The sequence below is a fragment of the Vipera ursinii genome, assembly GCF_947247035.1.
Source record: "Vipera ursinii genome assembly, chromosome: 17".
In the NCBI taxonomy this organism is placed as follows: domain Eukaryota; kingdom Metazoa; phylum Chordata; class Lepidosauria; order Squamata; family Viperidae; genus Vipera; species Vipera ursinii.
This window is the reverse complement of record NC_139530.1, coordinates 7,134,732-7,155,879: the sequence shown is the minus strand read 5'-3', so window position 1 is coordinate 7,155,879 and position 21,148 is coordinate 7,134,732. Positions and strand designations below refer to the sequence as shown.

Sequence of the window (21,148 nt, the reverse complement as noted above, 5' to 3'; positions counted from 1 at the left end):
GGTTGAGGGTGAGCATGCAGACCTGGCTTGCATCACGGAGACTTGGTTGGGCCCAGAGGGTGGTATCCCTCTGTTGATCTCTGCCCACCAGGTTTCTGGGTGCTACACCGGCCTCGGGCTCAGGGTAGGGGCGGAGGAGTGGCGGTTGTTATGAGGGAGACCTTGTGTCCACAGGAGGCCACCGTTCTCCAGATAGTCGGGTGTGAGTCTCTCCTCCTGAGATGTGGTCCTAGGGCGCAGTTGGGCTTGCTGCTGGTGTACCTTTCGCCTAGTCGCGCAGTAGCAGCCCTGCCTGGGTTTCTCGACATCCTCTCAGGGTTGGTGATTGAGTTCCCCAAACTCATAGTTTTGGGGGACTTCTATCTACCATCCCTGGGAGGATCATCTGAGTTAGCTCGGGAGTTCATGGCTTCCATGACGGCCATGGACCTGACGCAAGTAATTCATGGACCGACTCATGTGGGAGGCCACACCCTTGACTTGGTTTTCTTATCTGGACGGTGGCTAGATGATCTTGGTGGGGGCTCCCCAATTGTTATGCCCCTGTCATGGACCGATCATCATCTCCTGCAGCTGGTCTTCCGTTTTGCCACTCCCCGCCATGGGTGTGTGGAGCCAACTAGATGGTTCCGCCCCAGGCACTTAATGGACCCTGATAGGTTCCAGGCAGCGCTGGGGTCCCCACCTGCCTCCTTTGCTCACAGCTCGGCGGATGCCTTAGTGGAAGCCTGGGAAAGGGCAGCCATGGAGGCACTTGACCGAGTTGTACCCTTGCGGCCCCTGACCCGGTGCAGATCCCAGCGAGCTCCATGGTTTTCCGTGGAGCTTCAGGAGATGAAGCGTCGGAGACGGGGCCTAGAGAGCTGTTGGAGGTCCAGCCGATCTGAATCCGACCGATTGCGACTAAGAACCTATATTAGGTCTATCTTGCAGCAATAAGGGCAGCGAGGTCTAATCACTTCACTACCCTTATCGCGTCCGCAGATAACCGCCCGTCTGCCCTGTTCAGGGTGACTCGCTCCCTCCTTAATCAGGAAGTGAGGGAGGAACCCTTCCAGGGTTGTGCCGAGGAGTTTAGTCAACATCTGTCGGACAAAATCGCTCGGATTCGGACCGGTCTGGACTCTGACTGGGCAGAGTCTGACGATCAGGACACGGGTGGTCTTGTCAATGTTATCTGGGAGGATTTTAATCCTGTGACTCCGGAGGAAGTGGACAGGATTATGGGGAGGTTGAGCTCCACCACATGTTTATTGGACCCGTGCCCTTCCTGGCTGGTTTATGTGGCTTGGGAGGGGACACGAGGCTGGTTCCAGGCGGTTATATCTGCCTCTTTCAGTGAGGGCAGTTTCCCTGCCGTCTTGAAGGAGGCGGTGGTGAGACCTCTCCTCAAGAAGCCTGCCTTGGACCCAGCTGTGTTAAATACCTTTCGTCCGGTCTCCAACCTTCGCTTTCTTGCGAAGGTTGTTGAGAGCGTGGTGGCGCATCAGCTCCCTCTGGTTCTGGATGAAGCGGATTATCTAGACCTGTGCCAATCGGGTTTCAGGCCCTGGTAGAGCACGTAGACGGCATTGGTCACTCTGGTGAATGATCTCTGGAGGGCCCGGGACAGGGGATATTCCTCTGTCCTAGTCCTATTAGACCTCTCAGCAGCTTTCGATACCATCGACCATGGTATCCTGCTGCGGCGTCTCAGGGGATTGGGAGTGGGAGGCACGGTTTTTCAGTGGTTCTCCTCCTATCTCCTGGGATGTTCGCAGTCGGTGTTGGCAAGGGGGCAGAGGTCGACCTCGAGGCCTCTCACTTGTGGAGTTCCTCAGGGGTCGGTCCTCTCGCCTCTCCTGTTCAACATCTATATGAAACCGCTGGGTGAGATCATTCGTGGTTTTGGAGTTGGGTATCATCTGTACGCTGATGATACCCAGCTTTTCATTTCAACCCTAAACCACCCCAGTGATGCCCTTGACGTGATGTCCCGTTGCCTGGAAGCGGTTCGGGTCTGGATGGGGAGGAACAGGCTTCAACTCAACCCTGACAAGACTGAGTGGCTGTATGTACCGGCATCTCGGGATATTCAGAATATTCCATCTCTTTCTATGGGGGGGTGAGCTATTACCCCCCGTAGATAGGGTTCGTAACTTGGGAGTCCTCCTAGATTCACAGCTTACTCTGGAAGACCACATAATAACTGTGACTAGGGGGGCCTTCGCCCAGGTTCGCCTGGTGCGCCAGTTGCGGCCCTATCTAGACCGGGATGCCCTGCGTGCGGTCACTCATGCGCTCGTGACCTCTCGTTTGGACTCCTGCAATGCTCTCTACATGGGGCTGCCCTTGAGGACCACTCGGAGGCTCCAACTGGTACAGAATGCAGCCGCGATAGTTGTATTGGGAGTCTGCCGATACTCCCATGTTACACCTCTGCTCCGTGAGCTGCATTGGCTCCCAGTTGTCTTCCGAGTGAGATTCAAGGTTCTGGTAATGGTTTTCAAGGTCCTACATGGCATGGGTCCGGAGTACCTTAGGGATCACCTGCTGCCGGCATCAACTTCCCTCCGCCCTGTGCGTTCCCATGGAGAGGGCCTCCTCAGGGTGCCACCGGTCAGAGAATGTCGTCTGGTGGCCCCCAGGGGGAGGTCCTTCTCTGTGGGCACCCCGGATTTATGGAATCGGTTGCCAGTTGAGCTCCGGATGGCGCCCAACCTTCGCTCCTTCCGGCGCGATCTGAAGACTTATTTGTTTGAACAGGCCGGCCTGGCCTGATGGGGGATGGGTTGGGTTTTTATTGTTGTTGTAAATATATTTACCTACTGTTTTAGCTTGGGCATTTTGTTTAATTCTTTCTTGTATTTTTTTATTGAAAAGTTTTACAATACATTTTTTTAAAAAGACAAAACCCCTCCCAACCCCCTCCCCTCTCCCCAAACCTCCCCAACACCTCCCTCCCCTCCCCCTCTCCCTCCCCCTTCCCCGACTTCCCAGAGCTCAATACAGGGTATAAAAATACAAACAATCATAATCTACCTTATGCAAACAACAATAAAATATTAAATCTATTGCACTTTAACTCTTATAAAATAACTACAAGCAATTTAAATATCACATCAATACTTATTCAAATGCTAAATGAAACTTTTTAGTCCCATATTTATTGTGGATATAATCAATCCATCTCCTCCACTCCACAATGTATCTCTGTTGCGACTGATCTTTCAAGTACGCTGAAATCTTTGCCATTTCCGCCAGATTGGAGACTTTTAAAGTCCATTCTTCTATAGTCGGCAGTTCTTCCTTCTTCCAATATTGCGCTACTAAAAGTCTCGCTGCCGTAATTAAGTTCAACATCAGCTTAGTGTCCACAACAGTAGTATCTGTAATAATACCCAATAAAAACAACTGCGGAGAAAACTTTATCCTTTTCTTAAATATCTTTTGCATATTCCACCAAATTTTAATCCAAAAAGCTTTAACCTTTTTACAGGTCCACCATATACATTGCATCTTCACTGCTACACCTCCAACATTTGGGCTGGCAGTTCAGATACATACTTGCTAATTTTTTAGGATCTAAGTGCCACCTATAAAACATTTTATAAAAGTTTTCTCTTAAGTTTTGAGCCTGTGTAAATTTTAACTTTTGTATTTTTGTATTTTTATATGTTCACCGCCCTGAGTCCTTCGGGAGAAGGGCGGTTTACAAATAAAATTATTATTATTATTATTATTATTATTATTATTATTATTATTATTATTATTATTATTATTATTATTATTATTATTATTATTATTATTATTATTATTATTATTATTTTACAGCATAAAATAAAAAAATACAAAAGCAAGTATAAACCTGCCATTTCTATAGAAATAAATACCATCACTCTAATCCATCTGGCTCTTCTAGCTCTGCTCTGATCCAAATGGATCTTGATGTTGCTGTAAATTCTCTTGGTGCAGCGTGTCACATGTTAAACCTCTCAATATGTTCAAATAATAATAATAATAATAATAATAATAATAATAATAATAATAATAATAATAATAATAATAATAATAATAATAATAATAATAATAATAATATAAAGTTGGAAGGGACCTTGGAGGTCATCTAGTCCAACCCCCTGCTCAGGCAGGAAACCCTATACTATTTCAGACAAATGGCTGTCCAGTCTCTTCTTAAAGACTTCCAGTGTTGGAGCATTCACCACCTCTGGAGGCAGGTTGTTCCACTGGTTAATTGTCCTCACTGTCAGGAAGTTTCTCCTTAGTTCTAGGTTGCTTCTCTCCTTGACTAGTTTCCATCCGTTGCTTCTTGTCCTGCTTTCAGGTGCTTTGGAGAATAGCTTGACTCCCTCTTCTTTGGGGCAGCCCCTGAGATACTGGAACACTGCTATCATGTCACCCCTCACCCTTATCTTAATTAAACTACACATACCCAATTCCAGCAACCGTTCCCTATATGTTTTAGCCTCCAGCCCCCTAATCACCTTGGTTGCTCTTCTCTGTACTCTTTCTAGAGTCTCGACATCTTTTTTACATCGTGGTGACCAAAACTGGATGCAGTATTCCAGGTGTGGCCTTACCAAAGTATTGTAAAGTGGTATTAGTACTTCACTTGATCTTGATTCTATCCCTCTGTTAATGCAGCCTAACGCTGTGTTGGCTTTTTTGGCAGCTGCAGCACACTGCTGGCTCGTATTTAAGTGATTGTCCACTAGTACTCCGAGATCCCTTTGACAGTTGCTACTATTGAGCAAGGTACCACCTATACTATACCTGTGCATTTGATTTTTCCTGCCTAAATGTAGAACCTTACTTTTTTCACCATTGAATTTCATTTTGTTAGATAGTGCCCAGTGTTAGAGTCTGTCCAGATCCTTCTGTATCTTAAGCCTATCTTCTGGAGTATTGGCTATTCCTGCCAGCTTGGTGTCATCTGCAAATTTGATGAGTTCCCCATCTATCCCCTCATCCAAATCGTTAATGAAGATGTTGAAGAGCACTGGGCCCAGAACAGAGCCCTGGGGCACCCCACTACACACTTCCTTCCATGTAGATGCAGTTCCATTGAGGACCACACGCTGAGTATGGCCTGTCAGCCGTACTCCATCTGGTGAATCCATCTGGTGGTGATGCTGTCTAACCCACATTTTTCTATCTTATCAAGTAGTAGGTTGTGATCTACTTTATCAAATGCCTTGTTGTTGTTGTTGTTAGCTGCGAAGTCATGTCCGACTCATCGCGACCCTATGGACAACATTCCTCCAGGCCTTCCTGTCTTCTACCATCTTCTGGAGTCCATTTAAGCTCACGCCTACTGCTTCAGTGACTCCATCCAGCCACCTTATTCTCTGTCGTCCCCTTCTTCTATTGCCCTCAATCTTTCCCAGCATTAGGCTCTTCTCCAGTGAGTCCTTCCTACTCATTAGGTGGGCAAAGTATTTGAGTTTTAGCTTCAGGATCTGGCCTTCTAAAGAGCAGTCAGGGTCGATCTCCTCTAGGACTGACCGGTTAGATCGCCTTGCAGTCCAAGGGACTCGCAGGAGTCTTCTCCAGCACCATAGTTCAAAGGCCTCAATTCTTTGGCGCTCAGCCTTTCTTATGGTCCAACTTTCACTGCCATACATTGCAACTGGGAAGACCATAGCCTTGACTATACGCACTTTTGTTGACAGGGTGACGTCTCTGCTTTTTAGTGTGCTGTCTAGATTTGCCATGGCTTTCCTTCCCAGGAGCAAGCGTCTTTTAATTTCTTGGCTACAGTCCCCATCTGCAGTGATCTTGGAGCCCAGGAAAACAAAATCTGTCACTACCTCCATTTCTTCCCCATCTATTTGCCAGGAATTGAGAGGGCCAGATGCCATGATCTTGGTTTTCTTAATGTTAAGTTTCACCCCAAGTTTTGCACTCTCCTTCTTCACCCGCAACAAGAGGCTCTTTAGTTCTTCTTCACTTTCTGCCATTAGAGTGGTATCATCTGCGTATCTTAGGTTGTTGATATTTCTTCCAGCAATCTTAATTCCAACTTTTGATTCATCTAGCCCTGCCTTTCTCATTATGTGCTCTGCATATAAGTTAAATAGGCAGGGCAACAGTATACAGCCTTGCCGGACCCCTTTCCCAATTTTGAACCAATCAGTGGTTCCGTGTCCAGTTCTCACTGTTGCTTCTTGACCCGCATATAGATTTCTCAAGAGACAAATAAGATGGTCTGGTACTCCCATCTCTTTAAGAACTTGCCACAGTTTGTTATGATCCACACAATCAAAGGCTTTAGCATAGTCAATGAAGCAGAAGTAGATGTTTTTCTGGAACTCCCTAGCTTTCTCCATGATCCAGCGTATGTTGGCAATTTGATCTCTAGTTCCTCTGCCTCTTCGAAATCCTGCCTGTACTTCTGGTAGTTCTCGATCCACATACTGCTGGAGTCTAGCTTGTAGGATTTTAAGCATGACTTTACTAGCATGAGAAATGAGTGCAATGGTGCGATAGTTTGAACATTCTTTGGCACTGCCTTTCTTTGGAATTGGAATGTAAACTGATCTTTTCCAATCCTGTGGCCACTGTTGAGTTGTCCAAATTTGCTGGCAAATTGAGTGTAGCACTTTTACTGCACTGTCTTTTAAGATTTTGAATAGCTCAGCTGGAATACTGTCACCTCCACTAGCTTTGTTGTTGCTCAGCTTTTCTAAGGCCCACTTCACTTCACATTCTAGGATGTCTGGCTCGAGGTCAGTGACCACCTCATTGTGATTATCTGGGACCTTAAGCTCATTCCTGTATAGTTCTTCTGTGTAATTTTGCCACCTCTTCTTAATCTCTTCTGCCTCTGTTAGGTCCCTGCCATTTTGGTCCTTTATCATGCCCATTTTTGCATGGAATGTTCCCTTCATCTGTCCAATTTTCTTGAAAAGATCTCTGGTCCTCCCTATTCTATTGTTTTCTTCTATTTCTTTGCACTGTTCATTTAAGAAGGCATTCTTATCTCTTCTAGCTATTCTCTGGAATTCTGCATTCAATTGGGCATATCTATGTTTTTCTCCCTTGCCTTTCGCTTCCCTCCTTTCCTCAGCTATTTGCAAAGCTTCCTCAGACAGCCATTTTGCTTTCTTGCATTTCTTTTTCTTTGGGATGGTTTTGGTTGCTACCTGTTGTACAATGTCGTGAACCTCTGTCCATAGTTCTTCAGGAACTCTGTCTATCAGATCTAATTCCTTAAATCTATTTGTCACCTCTACTGTATATTCAACAGGGATATGATTTAATTCATACCTGAGTGGCCTAGTGCTTTTCCCTACTTTCTTCAGTTTAAGCCTAAACTTTGCAAGGAGAAGCTCATGGTCTGAGCCACAGTCAGCTCCTGGTCTTGTTTTTACCGACTGTATAGAGCTTCTCCATCTTTGGCTGCAGAGCATATAGTCAATCTGATTTCTGTGTTGACCATCTGGTGATGTCCATGTGTAGAGCCGTCTCTTGGGTTGTTGGAAAAGAGTGTTTGCTATGACCATCGTATTCTCTTGACAAAATTCTATCAGCCTGTGCCCTGCTTCATTTTGTACTCCAAGGCCAAACTTGCCTATTATTCCAGTTATCTTTTGGCTTCCTACTTTAGCATTCCAATCCCCCATGATGATGAGGACATCATTTTTTGGTGTTACTTCTATAAGGTGCTGTAGGGCTTCATAGAACTGGTCAATTTCATCCTCTTCAGCACTGGTGGTTGGGGCATAGACTTGGACTACTGTGATATTGAATGGTTTCCCTTGGATTCGAACTGAGATCATTCTGTCATTTTGAGGATTGTATCCCAGTATTGATTTTCCTACTCTTTTATTGACTATGAAGGCTACTCCATTTCTTCTGAGGGATTCTTGCCCGCAGTAGTATACCTGATGGTCATCTGAATTAAATTCACACATTCCTGTCCATTTTAGTTTGCTGATACCTAAGATGTCGATGTTCAGTCTTGTCATCTCTTGTTTGACCACGTCCAGCTTTCCTTGATTCATGGATCTTACATTCCAGGTTCCTATGGAGAAAAAATCTTTACAGCATCGGACTTTCCTTTCACCACCAGACACATCCACAGCTGAGCGTCCTTTCGGCTTTGGCCCAGTCGCTTCATTCTTTCTGGCGCTACTAGTACTAGCCCTCTGCTCTTCCCCAGTAGCATATTGGACGCCTTCCGACCTGAGGGGCTCATCTTCCAGCGTCATATCATTTTGCCTTTTGGTACTGTCCATAGGGTTTTCATGGCAAGGATACTGGAGTGGGTTGCCATTTCCTTCTCCAGTGGATCACGTTTTGTCAGAACTCTCTGCTATGACCTGTCCGTCTTGGGTTGCCCTGCACGGCATAGCTCATAGCTTCATTGAATTAGGCAAGCCCCTTCGCCACGACAAGGCAGTAATCCATGAAGGGGATCAAATGCCTTACTGAAGTCCAAGTAAATTATATCTACAGCATTCCTCTGGTCCACTAGTTTTGTCACTTGGTCAAAGAATGTAATAAGATTTGTCTTGCACGATCTGTTTTTGACAAACCCATGTTGGCTTTTAGTGATGACTTTGTTCGCATCAAGGTGTTTGCTGATTTGTTGTTTGATTATCTTTTCCAGAATCTTCCCAGGTATTGAGGTCAGGCTGATAGGCCTGTAGTTTCCTGGATCTATTTTTTCCCCTTTTTTGAAGATGGGAACTACATCAGCTCTCTTCCAGTCCTCTGGTAGTTGCCCAGTGCTCCAGGATCTTTGAAAAATATAGTTCAGTGGTTCTGAGATCACGTCTGCCAGTTCCTTGAAAACTTTGGGATGTAATCCATCTGGTCCTGGTGTACCTTTCGCCTAGTCATGCAGCAGCAGCCCTGCTTGAGCTTCTCAACATCCTCTCGGGGCTGGTGATTGAGTTCCCTAAATTTATGATTTTGGGTGACTTTAATCTACCATCCCTGGGAGGATCATCTGAGTTAGCTCAGGAGTTCATGGCTTCCATGACGGACATGGACCTGATGCAAGTAATTCAGGGCCCGACTCACGTGGGGGGCCACACGCTCGATTTGGTTTTTCTATTTGGACGGTGGTTAGATGATCTGGGTGGGGATTCTCCAATTATTATGCCCCTGTCATGGACCGATCATCATCTCCTGCGGTTGGTCTTCTGTTTTGCCACTCCCCGTCGTGGGGTTGTTGAACCAACGAGATGGTTCCGTCCTAAGTGCTTAATGGACCCTGAGAGGTTCCAGGCAGTGCTGGGGTTCCCACCTGCCTCCTTTGCTCACAGCTCGGCCGATGCCCTTGTGGAAGCCTGGGAACAGGCGGCCACGGAGGCTCTCGACCGAGTTGTACCCATGCGGCCCCTGACCCAGTGCAGATCCCAGTGGGCTCCATGGTTTTCCGCGGAGCTCCAGGAAATGAAGCATCGGAGATGGGGCCTAGAGAGCTGTTGGAGATCCAGCTGGTCTGAATCTGACCGATTGCGACTAAGGTCCTCTATGAGGTCTTATCTTGCAGCGATGAGGATGGCAAGGTCTAAATACTTTGCTACCCTCATCACATCCGCAGATAACCGCCCGGCCGCTCTGTTAAGGGTGACCCGCTCCCTCCTTAATCAGGAGGTGAGGGAGGAGCCCTTGCAGGGCCGTGCCGAGGAGTTTAGCCAACATCTGGTGGACAAAATTGCTCGGATCCTGTCCGGTTTGCACTCCGACTGGGCAGAGTCTGACGATGAGGACATGGGCGGTCTTGTTGATATTTTTTTTATTGAAAAGTTTTACAGTACATTTTTTAAAAAGCAAAACCCCTCCCAACCCCCTCCCCTCTCCCCAACCCACCCAACTCTTCCCTCCCCTCCCCCTCCCCCCCGACTTCCCAGAGCTAAATACAAGGTATAAAAATACAAACAAACATAATCTACAATATGCAAATGACAATAAAATATTAAATTCCATATTTATTCTGGATGTAATCAATCCATCTTCGCCACTCCACAATATATCTCTGTTGCGACTGGTCTTTCAAATACGCTGAAATCTTTGCCATTTCTGCCAGATTGGAGACTTTTAAAGTCCATTCTTCTATAGTCGGCAGTTCTTCCTTCTTCCAATATTGCGCTACTAAAAGTATCGCTGCCGTAATTAAATTCAACATCAACTTAATGTCCACAACAGTAGTATCTGTGATAATGCCCAGTAAAAACAATTGTGGACAAAACTTTATCCTTTTCTTGAATATTTTTTGCATATTCCACCAAATTTTAATCCAAAAAGCTTTAACCTTTTTACAAGTCCACCATATATGAAAATACATTGCATCCTCACAACCACACCTCCAACATTTGGGCTGGCAGTTCGGATACATACTTGCTAATTTTTTAGGATCTAAGTGCCACCTATAAAACATTTTATAAAAATTCTCTCTTAAATTTTGAGCCTGTGTAAATTTTACATTTCTCACCCAGATCTTTTCCCAAGTGTCCATTGTAATAACTTCTTGAAAATTCTGAGCCCACTTTATCATACAATCTTTAATAAGTTCCGTCTCTGAGTCAATTTCTATCAATGCAAGATATATCCTTTTTATATGTGCTTGACCTTGATCTCTAATTTGCTTTACCAAATTTTCATCAATCATTGAGAAACCAATTTTCTGGTGTTCTTTCCACCTATCCTGTAATTGCCCATATTGAAATCAGGTTTGTACAATCTTTTCTTCTTTTAGAATATTATATGGCTTTAATTGTCATACATTCCTCCCAAAACTCAGAATTTCCTTATATGTAATCACATCATGTTTAAATCCAACATTTATATTTTCTATTGCGTGTTTGGGTGTTGCCCAAATAGGTATCTTATAATTTAACTTGTGTCTGTACTTTTTCCAAACTCGCAACAGAGCATACCTTAAAATATGTATCTTGAACACATTGTCCACCTTCTTATTATACAATAAATATGCATGCCATCCAAATAACAAATCATGGCCCTCAAGATTTAATAATCTCGCTTGTGTTAAATTAAACCAATCACTTATCGTTGACAAGGCAGCAGCTTCATAATATAATTTAAAATTGGGCATTTTAAGACCACCTCTTTCACGCATATCTTGCATAATCTTACATTTAACTCGTGGCTTTTTCCCTGCCCAAACAAATTTATTAATTCCTTTTTGCCATTCCTCCAAATTTAAATCATTTTTAAGTATAGGTATCATTTGAAATAAAAATAAAAAATTTGGCAAAACATTCATTTTCACAGCTGAAATTCTTCCCAATAAAGATAATTGTAATTTTTTTCAGCTATCTAATTCTTTTTGTACTTTTCCCTATAACCTTTCATAATTATTTCTATATAACTTTACATTTGAGGGTGATAAATATATCCCCAAATATTTAACCCTTTTAACTATTTCAAATCCCATTAGCTCTTCTAAGACAGCCTTTTGTGATACTGTCATATTTTTAGACAACATTTTAGTTTTTTGTATATTAACCTTAAATCCAGAAACTTTCCCATATTTATTTATTTATTTGTTTTTATATACCGCCCTTCTCCCGAGGGACTCGGGGCGGTGTACAGAGTAAGGTAGGTATACAGATTGAACAATAGTGAAAATCAATAGTAAAAACAACTGTGACCCCAAGAGCTATCAGGCCAGGCCGGACTGCTGGAACAGGTAAGTTTTTAAATCGCGCCGGAAGGTGCGGAGGTCGGGGGCCATCCGGATTTCGGCAGGCAAGCAGTTCCAGAGGGCTGGCGCACCCACTGAGAATGCCCTCCCCCTGGGGGCCACCAGCCGACATTCCTTGAGCGGTGGCACCCTGAGGAGGCCCTCTCTGTGGGAGCGCACAGGACGGAGGGGTGTTGACGTTGGCAGAAGGTGCTCCCGTAGGTAGTCTGGACCCATGCAATGTAGGGCTTTGTATGTCATTGTTAGCACCTTGAATTTCACTCGGAAGGCAACCGGAAGCCAGTGCAGCTCACGGAGGAGAGGTGTGATATGGGAGTATCGGGAGGCCCCCAAAAGTGTCCGTGCAGCTGCACTTTGCACCAGTTGAAGCTTCTGAGTGGCTCTCAAGGGCAGTCCCATGTAGAGAGCGTTACAGTAGTCTAGGCGAGAGGTCACAAGTGCATGGGTGACTGTACGTAAGGCATCCAGGTCCAGATAAGGTCGTAGTTGGCGAACTAGTCGAACCCGGGAGAAGGCCCCCTTGGTCACAGCTCCTATGTGGTCTTCCAGGGAGAGCTGTGAGTCTAGGAGGACACCCAGGTTGCAGGCCCTATCAACAGGGGTTAATAACTCATCCCCGATGTTAAGGGATGGAATGATCTGAGTATCCTGGCTTGCCGGTATGTACAGCCATTCAGTCTTGTTCGGGTTGAGTTGAAGCCTGTTCCTCCCCATCCATTCCCGGACCGCTTTCAGGCAGCGGGACATCACGTCGAGGGCATCACTGATGCTGTTTGGAGTTGAGATGAAAAGCTGGGTGTCATCAGCATACTGATGGTACCCTACTCCAAAACCACGAATGATCTCACCCAGCGGTTTCATGTAGATGTTGAACAGGAGAGGCGAGAGGACCGACCCTTGAGGGACTCCGCAAACGAGAGGCCTCGGAGTCGACCTCTGTCCCCCTGCCAGCACCGACTGCGAGCGACCCAGAAGGTAGGAGGAGAACCACTGAAGAACAGTGCCTCCCACTCCCAACCTCCTGAGACGCTGCAGCAAGATACCATGGTCGATGGTATCAAAAGCCGCTGAGAGGTCTAATAGGACTAGGACAGAGGAATGGCCCCTGTCCCGGGCTCTCCAGAGATCATTCATCAGAGCGACCAATGCCGTCTCCGTGCTGTAGCCCAGCCTGAAGCCCGATTGGCACGGGTCTAGATAAACCGCTTCATCCAGGACCTGAGGAAGTTGATGCACCACCACACTCTCAACAACCTTCGCAAGGAAGCGAAGGTTGGAGACTGGACGAAAGTTATTCAATGAGGTTGGGTCCAAGGTGGGCTTCTTGAGGAGAGGTCTCACCACCGCCTCCTTCAAGGCGGTGGGGAAGTGACCCTCACTCAGAGAAGCAGAGATGACCGCCTGAAACCAGCCTCGTGTCCCCTCTCGAGCTGCATAAGCCAGCCAGGAAGGGCACGGGTCCAGTAAGCATGTGGAGGAGCTCAACCTCCTCATAATCCTGTCCACTTCCTTCGGAGTCACAGTATCAAATTCCTCCCAGATGACGTCGACAAGACTGTCCATGTCCTGTTCCTCCAACTCTGCCCAGTTGGAGTCCAGGCCGGTTCGAATCCGAGCGATTTTATCCAACAGATATTGACCGAATTCCTCGGCTCGACCCTGTAAGGGTTCCTCCCTCACCTCTTGGTTCAGTAGGGAGCGAGTCACTCTGAACAAGGCAGCCGGGCGATTATCTGCGGACGCGATGAGGGTGGAGAAGTAATTGGATTTCGCCACCCTTATCGCTGCGAGATAAGACCTGGTGAGGATTCTTAGTCGCAATCGGTCGGATTCGGATCGACTGGATCTCCAACGGCTCTCTAGGCCCCGTCTCCGACGCTTCATCTCCCGGAGCTCCGCGTTGAACCATGGGGCTCGCTGGGATCTGCGCCGGGTCAGGGGCCGCAGGGGTACAACTCGGTCCAGAGCCTCCGTGGCTGCCTTTTCCCAGGCTTCCACTAAGGCGTCCGCCGAGCTGTGAGCAGGGAGTGCATGTGGGTTCCCAAGCGCTACCTGGAACCTATCAGGGTCCATTAGGCGCCTAGGGCGGTACCACCTGGTTGGCACCGTGCATCCACGGCGGGGGGTGGCAAAGGGGAAGTCTAGCCATAGGAGGTGATGATCGGTCCATGACAGGGGCGTAATGGTCGTGGCGCCCCCACCGATATCATCACGCCACCGTCCAGACAAGAACACCAAGTCGGGGGTGTGGCCTCCCTCATGAGTCGGTCCAGAAATTATTTGCGACAGGTCCATGGCCGCCATGGAAGCCATGAACTCCCGAGCTAGTTCGGATGATCCTCCCAGGGACGGTAGGTTAAAGTCGCCCAAGACCATGAGTTTTGGGAATTCAACCACCAACCCTGAGAGGACATCGAGTAGCTTGGGCAGGGCTGCCGCTGCACGATTAGGTGGCAGGTACACCAGCAGCAGGCCCAACTGCGCCCCCGGGCCGTATCTCAGAAGGAGAGACTCACACCCGACTATCTGAGGGACGGTGGTCTCTCGCGGGCTAAGGGTCTCCCTGATGATTACTGCCACTCCTCCGCCCCTCCCATGGGCTCGAGGCTGGTGCAGCACCTGGAAACCAGGCGGGCAGAGGTCAACCAGAGGGACACCACCCTCTGGGCCCAGCCAGGTTTCCGTGATGCAAGCCAGGTCCGCGTGCTCACTCTCCACTAGGTCACGAACAAGGTGAGCCTTGTTAGCTACGGACCTGGCATTTAGGTAGACCAGCCTGAGCTTAGGAGGCTGCACACCTTCGCTCCCGGGTCCTCGGGGGAAGTACAGAGGGTCGGAGCGTCTCACCGCTTGTACAGAGCGGAGATGACTCTCCCGGTGATGATACGGCCCTCTGCTTGTGCACCTTATTGCGTTATTAATATTAATATTAATAATATTAATATCAATATTATTAATATTGCGTTATTATCTCCATCAATTCTACAACTGAATAATTAGGCTGAGTCACTGTAACAACCAGATCATCTGCAAACGCCCTCAATCTATAATCCTGATCTCTAATTTGAATTCCCTTAATTTTATCCGAGTCCCGTATTTTAATCAATAATATTTCCAATGTTAAAACAAATAATAAAGGTGGCAACGGGCACCCCTGCCTTGTACCCATTTCAATATTACATACTTCAGTCAAACTGTTATTAACTATTATGCAGGCTGTTTGCTTTTGATATATTGCCCTGATTGGTTGTAAAAATTTATCCCCAAATTTCATTTTGTCTAATACTTTCAACAAAAATTGCCAATCCAATTGATCAAAGGCTTTTTCAGCATCCAAGAAAATCAATGCTGCAGGGATCTGATTGTTTCTTTCCAAAAATTCCAACAAATCTACTATATGCCTCACATTGTTCTTCATTTGTCTACCACTTATAAACCCAGTTTGATCACTATGAATTACTTGTTGCATTACCCTCATTAATCTGTTAGCTAAAACTTTAGCAAATATCTTGTAGTCCGTGTTCAAAAGTGATATTGGCCTATAATTTTTTGCCTGGGTGACATCCTGGTCTTCCTTCGGGATCAAAGAAATAAAAGCAGTTTTCCAACATGGAGGTACCCCTCCTCCCATTTGAATTGTCTGAAAGAGTTCCCTTAAAGTCTTCACCATCTCTAACTGTAAGTTTTTATAATACACAGCAGTAAATCCATCCGTACCTGGTGCTTTGCCCACTTTCAGTTGTTTGATTGCTGAAAAAATTTCTTCATCAGTTATCAATTGGTTCATCTCTTCCTTTTGTTCTTGCGTAAGAACAGGAATTTTAGCTCTTGCCAAGTAATTATCTATATCTGCATCTCTAATCTTATCTCTAGCATACAACTTAGAATAAAAGTCAACAAAGGTCTTTTTAATAAGACTCTGCTGGTACACTACCTTACCCTTGTGTTCTATTCTATCTATATTAGAAGCCCTTTGCTTCTTCCTTAACAAATAAGCTAGCCATCTACCTGGTTTATTAGCATTACAAAAAAAAATATGTCTAACATACCGTAAATTAGTTGCCACTTGGTCAGCCATCAACTTATCAAACTGGCCCCTTAATAAATTAATTAATTAAAGCCTTTTCTTTTTCCTTAATTTCATTCTCTAATTCTTTCCTCCTAAATTCCAAGTTACGTCTATATTTGTTGTTCAAATATATTAGTACACCTCTCATATAAGCTTTACTAGCATCCCAAACCATTTCAATAGAAGTACCTTTATACATATTAATTTTAAAAAATTCCTTCATCTATTTTTTACACTCTTACACATTTTCCTGATATCTAAACAAATTTTCATTTAAGCGCCAGGAGCGCCTATCCCTATTATCTTTTTCTATCTCTAACCATACTGGACTATGATCAGACATAGTTCTTGGACAAATTTTGATCTTCTTAATCCTAGAAAAAAAACATTAGTGATTAATATAAAGTCAATCCTGGAGAAAGATTGATGTCTATCGGAGAAAAAAGTATAGTCCTTTTCTTGCAAATTTCTTTCTCTCCAAACGTCTCGCAATTCCAAGTCATCCTTCATCTCAAAAAAAGATTTAGGCAATTTAGCATGACTTGGGGTGCTTTTAAAAAAACAACCCTTGTCCATTTGTACATCCAAAACGCCGTTCCAGTCTCCCATCAAAATACAAGATTTATAATCCCACTGAGTAATCTTGCTGTGTAATAGACTGTAGAAATCTGCTTGTTGTTGATTAGGAGCATATAATCCAACCAAAAGCGTTTTCTTGCCTTCTATTAACTGTTCAATTATAATGTATTTTCCTTGTTTATCTGCTTTAATTAAAGCCGCTGTCAAAGTATTCTTAACATAAATAACCACTCCATTTTTCTTGTCCATTGCAGAAGCAATAAATTGTGTGCCCAACCTTGAATTTAACAAATACTTTTGGTCCGTGGCTCTAATATGTGTTTCTTGTAGACAAATAACATCATTCTTAAATTGTTTTAAATATTGAAATACTTTCTCTTCTGTGGTGAATTTAAGCCATTAACATTCCAGGTTAGAAACTTTGTCACCATCTTTCGCGACCTGAAGCTTTTGGAGCGCTTCTTCCAAAATCACCTGCACTCTCTTAGGTCGCGCTCCTCCCACTGCTTCACTGTAAGTAAGTTTTGGAGGTGCCATCATAGCTCTCTGCTGTTCTTGTTCTTGCTCTCGTCTCATTCGTCTAGCAGCAGCACATGTCATTCTCTGGTCTTTAACCTCCTCCGATGATACTGAAATTTGATCCACTCCTGTAACTTTCTGAAATTCTCCATCTTTCATCTGCGTAACTCCTTCAGCACCTTGTAGATTTTCACTTTGTAATTGGCACTCTTCCTCACCATTCTTCTTTTTAGATTCCAAAAGTGGTATGGGGACTACTTTTAAAACATTAGTATAAAAATCACGTGCCTGCAACACTGTAAGAAGACAATGTCTCGTGCCCGCAAACATCACCACCATACCCACTGGTATCTCCCATCTAAACTGAATATCCCTTCTTCTTAACTCTTGTGCCAAAAAAGCAAATTCCTTCCTTCTCCTTAAAATTCTTGGAGGGATCTCTTTTAAAATTAAAACTTCTTGTTCAGCAATTGCAAATTTATTATTGTAAAAAGCTTGGATGACCTCATTTCTAATTGCTCTCTTTGTAAAATAAACCACCACATCTCTGGGTAGTTTCCTTTGCCTTGCAATCCACGAATTAACACAAAATATTTTGTCTATATCCTCCATAATTTCTTCTGCTGTTCGCTCCAAAACACCTTCCAAAGCCTCTGAAACTATTTTTTTCAAATTTTCCTTGGAATCCTCTTTTAACCCTCTAATTCTCACAGCGAACTCCATCTCCCTGTACTGTACCAAGGTCAAATCGTCGTCAATCTTATCCACCACATTTTCAGTCTCTGTCATTTTTGCATCTAATCTGATATTATTTTGGCTGAGATCTTCCAGTCTCTCGTCCAAACGCTCTATACATACAGCCATGCCTTGAAATGCAAGGAAGATGTCTGCCCTCATTTCTGTAAGCTTCTCCATAAGTTCAGCTAATTGTTGAGATTGCTTTTCCAAAGCCTCTTGCAAAACATCCTGCAGATCTTTCACTGTAAAAGTTGGTACAGGTGCAGGTGCAGGTGCAGGTGCAGGGGGGGGCATTAGAGCTTGTAACGAAGATTGCTGCACCGGAGAAGCCCCCATGCTTCTAGGAACTTTAGAAGATTTAACAGCCATTTTCACCCACTATTGCCTGCTACGCACTTTCACTTTTATCAGACTCCACAAAATCCACCGAGTTAAAGATCATAAATTCACTTTCACCTGATTCTCCTGTATCGCTCTGCCTGCATCCAAGTTATCTGAAGTTCACTCTTGCTGGCAGGGATGGTTGCGACGCCCTACTCTGCTCCAAAACCCCAGAGCAGAGGCGTCCCTAAGTCCGGAGCAAACTCAGGCTTCGAGGGGGCTCAATCCTTCAGCCACCAGAGTTTCAACTCTGGAGGCCCGGGAGAGCTCTAGCCCTGCCTGGGCGCTCACCCCCTCCTCTTCTCCCGAGGAGTGGGCTTCCGAGCCATCAAAACAGCTGATCAGCGCTGTTTTCGGTGGCTCTACGGAGACGACGGGGCTGACAGCCACAATGGCTGCCGGCGGCAGAGCCTTGCCACCAGGAAGTCGCCCGGACGGTCTTGTTGATATTATCTGGGAGGAATTCGATCCTGTGACCCTTGACGATGTGGACAGGATCATGGGGAAGCTGAGCTCCACCACATGTTTATTGGACCCGTGCCCCTCCTGGCTGGTTTATGCGGCTCGGGATGGGACACGAGGCTGGATCCAGGCAGTGATAACTGCTTCCTTGTGTGAGGGTAGTTTTTCTGCCGCCTTGAAGGAGGCGGTGGTGAGACATCTCCTCAAGAAGCCTGCCTTAGATCCAGCAGTATTAAACAACTTTTGTCCGGTCTGCAACCTTCGTTTTGTTGCGAAGGTTGTTGAGAGCGTGGTGGCGCATCAGCTCCCGTTGTTCCTGGAGGAAGCTGATTATCTGGACCTGTACCAATTGGGTTTCAGGCCCGGGTACAGCACGGAGATGGCATTGGTCGCTCTGGTGAATGATCTCTGGCGGGCTCGGGACAGGGGCTGCTCCTCTGTCCTAGTCCTATTAGACCTCTCAGTGGCTTTTGATACCATCGACCATGGTATCTTGCTGCAGCGTCTCAGGAGGTTGGGAGTGGGAGGCACGGTTCTTCAGTGGTTCTCCTCCTACCTTCTGGGATGTTCGCAGTCGGTGTTGACAGGGGGGCAGAGGTCGACCTCGAGGCTTCTCGTTTGTGGAGTTCCTCAGGGGTCCGTCCTCTTGCCTCTCTTGTTCAACATCTATATGAAGCCGCTGGGTGAGATCATTCGTGGTTTTGGGGTTGGGTATCATCAATATGCTGATGATACCCAGCTTTTCATCTCTACCCCAAACCACCCCAGTGATGCCCTCAATGTGATGTCCCGTTGCCTGGAGGTGGTTCGGGTCTGGATGGGGAGGAACAGGCTTCGGCTCAACCCTGACAAGACTGAGTGGCTGTGGGTGCCGGCATCTAGGGAAATTCAGATTATTCCATCTCTAACCATGGGGGGGTGAGATATTACCCCCCATAGATAGGGCTCGCAACTTGGGTGTCCTCCTAGACTCACAGCTCTCTTTGGAAGATCATATAGGAGCTGTGACTAAGGGGGCCTTCGCCCAGGTTTGCCTGGTGCGCCAGTTGTGGCCCTATCTGGACCGGGATGCCTTACATACGGTCACTCATGCGCTCGTGACCTCCCGTTTGGACTACTGCAATGCTCTCTACATGGGGCTGCCCTTGAGGACTACTCGGAGGCTTCAGCTGGTGAAGAATGCAGCCGCGCGAGTGGTGGTGGGGGTTTCCCAATACTCCCATGTAACACCTCTACTCCGCGAGCTGCATTGGCTTCCGGTTGCCCTCCGGGTAAGATTCAAGGTGCTGCTAATGACCTATAAAGCCCTAAATGGCATGGGTCTGGATTACCTACAGGAGCACCTGCTGCCGGCATCGACTTCCCTTCGTCCTTAGGGTGCCGTCGGTCAAAGAGTGTCGACTGGTGGCCCCCAGGGGGAGGGCGTTCTCTGTGGGTGCGCCAGACCTTTGGAACTGTCTACCGGTGGAGCTCCGGACGGCTCCCGACCTTTGCTCCTTCCGACGTGACCTAAAAACATACTTATTTGAACAAGCAGGCCTGGTCTGATGGGTTTGGGGTTTTTTAATATTAACTGTATTAATTTTATTGGAATTGGGCTGCATTATTTAATTCTTTTTTAACTTTTGTACATTGTTTTTTTACTGTATTTGCCCTGTACACCGCCCTGAGTCCTTCGGGAGAAGGGTGGTATAGAAATTAAATTATTATCATTATTATTATTATTATTATTATTATTATTATTATTATTATTATTATTATTATTATTATTATTATTATTATTATTATTATTATTATTATTATTTGAACTCGTCTAGGCTGGACAGGTGTTCACTTACCATTTTTTTGCCTAAACTTGTGTTTCTATTCTGTTTTTTATGGCACTGGTTTTGGTAGGTTGGACTGTTTTTTCCCTTTGTGTAAAGACAGATGCAAAAGTATTTTTAATTCCTGCTGGCAGGCTTGGCAATTTGCACATGCAGAGATACCCAGTGACATTTTGGTGCAAATGCAAAGGATTAAATCTGAGGTGTCGAAGAGGTGTCGATTGCAAAAAATAAACTGAAGAAATGGGGAGGGTCAGTATCCGGTGGTCTCCTGTGGAAGCATTGGGTTGCATCTCCTCTTTTCCACCTCCTCCTCCTCTTCCTCTTTGTGACCTCCAATTAATTCAACACAGAGACAAGAGACAGAAACTGTGCAGGCAGTTTGGATGCTGGACAACTGGTTCATATTTACAATGGTCGCAGTGTCCTTTTGTGATTTTCTGATGAGCAAATTCAAAGGGGAAGCCAGATTCAGTTAACAATCCTGTCATTAACTTAACAACTGCAGTGATTCACTTAACAACTGTGACAAGAAAGGTCGTAAAATGGGGCAAAGTTCACTTAATGACTGTTTCACTTAACAACATAAATTTTGGACTCAGTCATGGTTGTAAAGAAAGGATTACCTGTAATAGGAAATCTTATAAAATCTAGAGAGGGGCTTGGAGCTTGGGGAAGGCTAAAGCAAATAGAAAAGAGAGAGATAAAAACAAAAATATGTATAAAAATGAAAAACAAATAACAGAAAATAAACATCTCCACTTTCTTGTCTTATCACAACATTCACACAAAACTCACACAGACCAGAATAAATGATGGATGTGGGCATGGCCAGCCTTTGCACTCAGTATCAAAAGAAATTGAGCTTTTTCCAGTGAGATGATTGCATCACAC

The 21,148-nt window shown here is 45.5% G+C and overlaps 1 long non-coding RNA gene across 1 annotated transcript in view; it reads left to right on the top strand.

Annotated features, from left to right (window-relative positions):
* The window catches only part of LOC310647961, a 57,235-nt gene that overhangs the window by 9,678 nt on the left and 26,409 nt on the right, over positions 1 to 21,148 (top strand). The window lies entirely within an intron of this gene.